Raw genomic sequence first — 6,488 nt, forward strand, 5'->3', positions numbered from 1 at the left:
CCCCCCCCCCCCCCATGAGTTAGGAGTTACTAAAAACATGACTGATGACCCAGCATATTTCTAACTGCTCAGAATTAGAGGAAGTCATGTGAGAAGGAAGCAGTAGGCACCTTACCTGCCTTACCCCCAACTATCTAGTACAGTTTCTGAGACGGAAACATGAAGAATGTGGCACCCCGCCAGCTATATATTATTAAAAATGTATACAGCCATGGATCAGGTGGACAAGTTGCTGGAAGATTAAACCAAAGAGAAAATAAATATTTGCAATGACTAATAATTAACAAAGTGCTATAAATACACTAATTCATTCTTTCTTCCATTCAACAAATGTACATAGTACCTTAACAGTGACTGTACTAGCTGACCCCTGGAGTAGATAGCTGAATAAGACAGAATCCTGTGTCCTAAAGGGGCTTGTATCTATAAACAAAAAGTTTGGGGGAATGTATCTATAAACCAAAAGAAAGAGACCATGCAAGTCAAGTAAAGAGATGAAATATTTAGAAGCAAATCTTGGCCCATCCTATCAAATGCAGCAGAGGGGTTAAATAAGATAAAGGCAGAATAGCTTCCTTTGAATTTGCCAATCAAAGGTTATTAGTGACCTTAGCAAGAACAGTTTTCCTGGAGTGTTGGGGACGGAAACCAGATTACAGTGTGCTACATGTTGAACAAGAGAATGTGGGAAAAGGTAGTGTCAATTTCTCTTTTCAGAAGTCGAACCATGAAAAGTGAGGGAGGGAGATAGAAAGTGAGAGTTGGGGAAGAAAGAGGGAGAGAGAGAGAGGAGAGAGATTGAGAGAAAAAGCAAGCTGGGTTTCCAAAGACCTGAGTAAGTTGCACATGCCAAGTAGCGGTCACGGCCATTGCACAAAGAGAATCTTGGCACATTAACATACATGTGTGCATCTCAGTTACACATTTTTTTTTCTATCAGAAGTTGAAATTCTCTTCCAATATTCCAAAATATTAAATTCTCATTTAATATGCTAATTACCCTTCATGTTACAAAGAATTGTGTTAAAGCTTGGATAAACATTCAACTCTATTCCATATTATCGAGTTGTAGTTGACTTGGTCAATAATTTACATTTTTCTGCATGAGAATTTTCACAATTTACTACTTTATTCTAATTAGGTTAGCTTGCACTATATGAAATCACCATTTTTATGGGTCAAAAACACATGAATATTGGTAATTTCATGTGGTTCAAACTAAAGTAAATAGAGAACAGGGGAAATCCTAGCATTTCAATATAATGTTGAATGAAACATAAAGAAAGAAGAAAGAAACAAACAAGATAGCTGGGACAAAGAGTATTGAGTGAGTAAAAAAATAGTAATCTTTTTGTCTGGGTTAGGTATGTGTTCCCAAGGGAAATAATTTTTGAGCATGTAGCTCGATAGTAATAATAACACTTTTAGGGGAGTACGGATGGCTCAGGGGATCAATTGGGATTTAGGGAGTGGGGTTTTTACCGGCAATCTGTCCAATTTAGTCAGACTAACTTGCAATTTTACACAGTTAAACATCTTACAGACCTGAGACTAACAGACCAAAGAAAAACACTCTTACAACTGGGTGTCTGGGTAACTCTTGGCAAATTGTTTATCCCCATTGTAATGTGATGACTCCCTCTTTCAGAGGAAGGTGTGGATTATCTGCTCATTCTCAATCCCACATGAGAAGTTCAGAATTCTAAGTCAGAATTAAGAGAGAAAGAGAGAGTTACAGAAGGAAAGTAATTTTTCCAAACTGCATGCACTAAAAATAAATCAAAGGTAGTCTCAGGGGATAGCTACCCAGACCTCTTCATGGACATTAAATTCACTGTGGTGGGAGGCTGAGATGGACTGGGAAAAAAAAAAATTCTTGAAGAAAGAAAAACACCCTAATGAGGGCACCAGTGGTGAGTTGATGGGAACTGAGCTACCACTGGGAATGCATTACCTGAGAGTTTTCTCCAGAGCAGGGTCATTGGACAAATCTATGAGGAGAAGCTCCCACAGCTATACACAATTTGGGCACTGGCTAAGTTCTTGGAATGTCCTTTGTCACCTGTCATAATCACACATTCATAAACGGGAAAACTGACTAAAATAAAACTTAAGAATAAATGGCAGTAGACCCTGACTCCTTTGTGTTAATAGAGGAAACATGAAACCGTCTAAACTACCACATCAGGCATCCACATCAGCCATGCTGCATTCACTGCTGGTCTCGTTTCTCCTCTCTGTGAGACCACTTGCAGCAACCGTTTGCTTCTCACAGGTCTTCAGACCAGGTACAAAGCATTGTGAATCATAGACTAAAGACTCAGTTATAGAGCATCTTGAAGACACATCCCCGCTCCTTGTCAAGCTATAAAAATGCTCCTGCAAGACTAGAAATAGATAAGGAACACTCTGCCTTATCTGGATTTTAGCCTTACTGAGATGCAAGCAAAGTTCTTTCCCCCCTGATATTTATTATTTTTATATAACTATAAAATTGGTCTTGAGTATGCAGACAGTTCTAGATGAGGCTATCTCATTCAGCTTATACAATGTGTTTTGTAAAATTTGACATGGTTGCTTTTACTACTATAATATCTATAAAATATGTGATAAAATACATGTCCTGCCTCCATCAAAGCAAGGCATTTTCTAAATTCTAAAGTTAAATGACCACAGAACCAGACATAAAATTATACCAGAAAATTCATACCACATATCTAATCACCTTGAGGTTACCGGTGAGGACTAAATGTCAATCATGGTTGGGAAGAGGTAATTTGCCCCATCGTGTTGCTTCAGCGTGATTTTTTTTTTTCCTACTATGCCTGGAAAGGGTTGTGGCTAATTGTATGATTGTTCAAAGTATTGGTTTTCCTTCCAAAAAGAAGCTTGTACTTTCTCATCCTATTGACATCAGACTCAGCCATGGTTTGACCAATGATGGGTGAGCAAACATGACAGTTGGCATTTCCATGAGCTCCACCATGTGGTTCGCTTCTGCTCACTTCCTTCTGCCCAGAGAATAACAGGACCTATGTATGGACTGTATCTTCAGCCTCAATTTCAGAAGGAAGGCGTGTGAAATGGAGCTGCAAATGACCTCCAGCCAACATGTGACAGGAGAGGGAATGACTCCTGATTGCTCAGTCACTGAGAACTGGGGGGCTGTTACCAGAGAATAACAGAAAAAAAACTGACCAGTACAAAAATGATACAAACTCATCAGGTACAGGCAGTGGATCTGCTCCCTGAAACACAGTCATGATCAATCTGATGGCATCTCAGCAGAGAAAAGGACCAGGGAAGATGGGAATGAAGAAGGTAGTAGGGGAAAGAAATCCCAGGGAGATACTGATGGCATTCTAGGAGGGGTGTTCTATCAGCTGCAAATCAGAACACTTATTCACTTCTGGGACTTGAAATTTCTACACCTCTCTCTGGTGTAAAGACTATCTCACTCTAAGAACCAGTTTGAAAAGAATCAGCCATAGTAACTTCAGGAAACCAAGGAGTTTTATATTATGTGTTGTCAATACCCTCCCACAATTATAATATAGTTCTCTAGTCCATTAACTCTCCTATTTCCCTAAAAAACTGTTTCATGCCTACTCTTCCCTTCTCAGACTTCCCAACACCTCTATTGGACATGTCCTGGGCTTATAGCTTTGATTCTTAGTTCACTGAGAAAAATAACATTACTCAAACTGTATTCAGCCCCCAGCATCACGTCTCACCTCCTACCCACATCTGTGCCAATTTGCTCAACCTTCTCTCCTAGCCATGTACCTAGTCAAGTCCGAACCTTCCACTTGCTGCCAGATCCTAGCCCACTCACCTACTGAAGGGCATTGCTCCAGCATTTTCTGTTGTCTCTTCTGCCTCATTTTTTTCTCTATTTGATCACCCTCATCAACTTAAGCATATTTTCTCATATATCTTTAAAAACTCTCTTTATTCCATTGACTCTCTAGCTATTCTTCTTTCTTATGGTATCCTTATAATAAACGCTTGAAAGGAGTGTCCATGCCCTCTGTCTCCAGTCTGTCTCCTCCCAGTCTTCCCCCATTTCACTCCAATTGGGTTTCACCTGCACTTTGCCGCAGGAGTTGATCTTAGCCGTCAAAGACTCCCACTTTGCTAACCAGTGCTTATTTCTCAGTCCTCCTCTTACCTGACCAATCAGAAACTTTGGACACAACAACTCTTTTTTCTTTGAAACATTTTTTTCCCACTGGGATTCTAGACTCTCTGCTTATTTTGTTTGATCCTAATTCCCTACTCTCTCTTCTTTGTTTCCCTTGATGTTTCTTCCTATCTCTGTGTTTGAATTCCAGGCTCAGTCCCTGGACCTTGTCTCTTTTCTATCTACTCTTACTCGATTTGAAAGCTCATCTAGTGTTACGGCTCTGATAAATTTATATTTGCAGCCTAACACTCTCCCCTGAAATCCACACTCATGAATCCATGACACATGATACACCATGGATTGGACACCTAACAGGTATCTAATGGTTGACGTATCTAAACTAACCACCTACTAGCCCCACCAACAGCAGCGCCAAAATTGCTCCTCTTACAGTTCTTGCCATCTCAGCAATTGACAACTCTTAGTTCAATTCAAAACCCCTTGAAGTTTCTCTGACTCCTCTTTTCTCATGCCCCTTAACCTAACCATTTAGAAAATCTATTGATGCCACCTTCAAAATATATCCAGAATTCCATTATTTCCTGCTCCTGCTACTATTTTAATCTGAGCCGCCATCATCTTTTGCCTGGATTAGTGCAGTAGCATCCAAACTGTTCTTTCTTTTTTCTCTCCTTGCCCCCTTTTAGTCTATTTTCTACATAGCAATCAAGTTATTTTATTGAAATATGCCATATGGCTCTGTCTTCTGAACATCTCCCAAAGTCTTTTCCCTGACTCCCTCCCATCACCCTCCAGCGATACGGGCTTCCTTCTTATTCTGTGACCATATCAGGCATGCTACCATCTAACCACCTTTGTACTTGCTGTTCCCTCTGCTGGACTGCTTTTCTGTGAGCTCTCATTTTCTCTATGAAATAGGTAGCAGAGTCCCCATGGCTCATTGGCTTACTTTCTTCAGATCGTCACTCAAGTGAACTCTCCCCCAAGGCCAGCCTGGTCGTCATTGCAACCCAGTCAGCATGTTCTATCTACCTCCCCCACTTTGTTCTGCTAAGCATGGGTCATTAGCTAACATACCACATGTGTTACTTACTTAGGTTATTAATCACCTGTATTCCTCAACCTAGAAAGTAAGCTCCATGAGGGAAAGAGCTTTTGTTAACAACCACATCCTCAATACCTCAAAGAAGGCCTGACACTGAAGGCTCAACAAATACTTGTTGAAAGAATAAATCAAACTTTTTGAAAACTACCTTCTTGATGCCTGGGCTCAATATTATTTTTTCTATTGATTTTTCCTCCTTGTCTGCTGATTGGTTTTTCAGTCTTCATAGTCACTCTACCAATTATTATGTTCTGGGTCAAAATTCCATACAATTGTGGTTTTTCAGTCATTTGCTAATCCTCTCTTCTAATCTACAACAGTACTTCCTTAATGGTTTGATTTGTTTATTGTACTCAGGGTTCCATCACCCTTACTTGGAGTCATAAGATAATATTAAAGTTGATACAGGCTTTAGAGCTCATTTAGTTCCACCTCTCATAAGATACCCAAGGAAACGTTGGTCTAGAGAAGGAAGGAATCCTTTCAAGATTACACACCTCATCCCCAGTTTCCGGCTCACTTGCCCTCCAACTGTAACAACCACCCCTTCTCCCTCTGGCTTCTGTCAGCAAAACTAGCTTCTGGGGGAAAAAAAAAAAAACTAGCTTCTGTTCATTTCTCTTCTTGTATTTTTATCTCCCCTTAGTTATGCCATTTTGATATTTCCATAGATCTGCTTTTATCTCATTTTGCAAGAATATTTGTATAAAATTTAAAGGGCCAATTTCCATATAGTTTAAACAAAACCCCTCCAGATTCTCCTAAATCTAATTTTCATTAGATACTTTTAAGGTATATTATGTATAAATATGCAAAGGGGGTTGTAATTTAAACTCCAGAACAAAAATGTTTCAGAACATGATGAAGATATAAATAATGACCCTAACCTCAAAAGGATGCTACAAAAATTTAGAGAGAAAATGTACATTTACTTGCACAAGAAAGACAGAGGAAATACATGCGAGGGCATGGGTTTATGTGTTTGAAAGGTAAGGGCTGTGGGTATACCAGAGTTCCTAATGGCCTTGTTGATCTTACACAATTCTGAGACCCAATTTTCTTTCTCAATATAAAAATGTGGTGGATTTGTAATGGTCCAATTAGTTATGGTAATTTATTATTCTACTTCCTAGAGCACTTTAGAGTGTAATTTTTAAATACTATTTTTTTTTTTTTTTACAGAGAGGCATAATATCCCCCTGAGCCAGTGAATGCCAACAGTTATCATCATCTCCA

This window comes from Marmota marmota, unplaced genomic scaffold (assembly GCF_001458135.2).
Source record: "Marmota marmota marmota unplaced genomic scaffold, marMar, whole genome shotgun sequence".
Lineage (NCBI taxonomy): Eukaryota > Metazoa > Chordata > Mammalia > Rodentia > Sciuridae > Marmota > Marmota marmota.